The following is a 1,939-nucleotide window of genomic DNA, read 5'->3' as shown; positions in this document are numbered from 1 at the left end:
GGGCATTTTGTTTCTTGACAGTTTTTGACAATTACAAATAAAGAAAGTAGGAACAATTGTGTACAAGTTTGTGTGTTAACATAAGTTTCCGTTTCTCTGTGATAAATGCCCAAGAGTGTGACTGATGAGTCATATGGGAGGTATATGTTTAGTTTTTTAAAAGAAACTACCAAGCTATTCCCACCAGTCAGTAATGTATGAGAGATCCAGTTCTTTGCATACTCACAGCATTTGGTATTTTATTTTTTAAGCTGTCTTTTGTTGTTATTGTTGTTGTTGTTTGTTTGTTTGTTTTTGAGATGGAATCTTGCTCTGTCGCCCAGGCTGGAGTACAATAGCGTGATCTCAGCTCACTGCAACCTCCGCTTCCTGGGTTTAAGTGATTCTCCTCTGCCTTAGCCTCCTGAGTAGCTGGGTTTACAGACACGTGCAACCATGTCCAGCTATTTTTTGTATTTTCAGTAGAGATGAGGTTTCACTATGTTGGCCAGGCTGGTCTCGAACTCCTGACCTCGTGATCCGCCCGCTACAGCCTGCCAAAGTGCTGGGATTACAGGCATGAGCCACCACATTATGTCTTTTTAAGTTGTTTTAATAGATGTATGGTGATACCTCAGCATAGTCTTAATTTGCATTTCCTTAATGGCTAGTGATGTTGAACATTTGTCCATATTTGCCATCTGCATATCTACTTTGGTAAAATATATATTAATGCCTTCTGTATTTTTTAAAATTTATGACCCAGGATACAGTTTATCTTAATATATATACCTTGGTTCCTTGAAAAGAATGTGTATTCTGTTGGTGGGTGAAGTATTATGTAAATGTCAATTAGATCAGGTTGGTTTTAGTGTTGAGCTTTTCTATATCCTTGCTGACTTTCTGTCTAGTGTTCTATCAGTTGTTGAGAGAGGGATGTTGAAGTCTCCAATTACAATTGCAGAGTTGTCTATTTCTAATTATAGTTCTATCATTTGATTTATTTATGTTGAGGCTATGTTTTTAGGTGCATCCACATTTAGAATTATGTCTTCTTGGTGAATTGACCCTTTTGTCATTATATAATTATCCCTTTTTTATTCCTGGTAATTTTCCTTGCTCTCGATTCTACTCTCTGTGAAAGTGGTATCACCACTTCAGCCGTTCAGTTTATTATCATCTAAACAACCCTATTCAGCCTTTGCAGTCATCCACAATTATTAGAAATTCTTGGTTACAGGCTTTTGACTACATGTTTTTAAAGGCTTTGGCTGAATTGACAAATTGCCCTGCATAAATTTACCAACTTAATACCTAAACATTTGGCTTATTTAAAATCATTATCAACTAAAGGCATGGCTTTCCCAATTTGATAGGCAGAAATCTTATAACTCTATGGAGGTGGAGTTGGTGGTGATAGGTGAATCTTTAGATGACTTAAATTCAAAAAAGTCAAGAGATCTAAGAAAGAAGTCAATAGATCTAAAATTCATAAATTGAGAAATAGGGGCATATGTATATTCTTAGAATCCGCGGGAATGCCAGATGCCACAGCCATAAGTAGCTGCCCTTGAGGACTGGACAGCCAGGACTGGACAGTGGGATAAGGTGACAGATGGTTAATGAAATGGTGCCGCAAAGGACTGGTGCTTTTGTATTTAAGTTATCTGTAGCATTACAATTTTTAAAAGCATGTAAACCTATTACCTTGACTTTACAAATGACATTTGGTTGTTCGTTAAGCTTGCATTTAAATTTATTATCAGAACTCTCATAACTGTGTAATCCTAATACTAAATAAAACTCAGCCTCTCTGGGAGCAAATTGTCACTCTCAACATTCCGCAGGCTGGTGGCGGCTCGGGATGTCCTCGGACGCAAACTACACGTCCCAGGATTCCGCGAGCCAAGGGGCTGGTTCTGGCCGGGGCCGGAGCGACTGAACTCGCGGTTTTGCGCAC

Source organism: Colobus angolensis, unplaced genomic scaffold (genome assembly GCF_000951035.1).
Source record: "Colobus angolensis palliatus isolate OR3802 unplaced genomic scaffold, Cang.pa_1.0 Scaffold311, whole genome shotgun sequence".
Taxonomy (NCBI): domain Eukaryota; kingdom Metazoa; phylum Chordata; class Mammalia; order Primates; family Cercopithecidae; genus Colobus; species Colobus angolensis.
The sequence above is the reverse complement of the archived record's forward strand: the minus strand, read 5'-3'. Positions refer to the sequence as shown.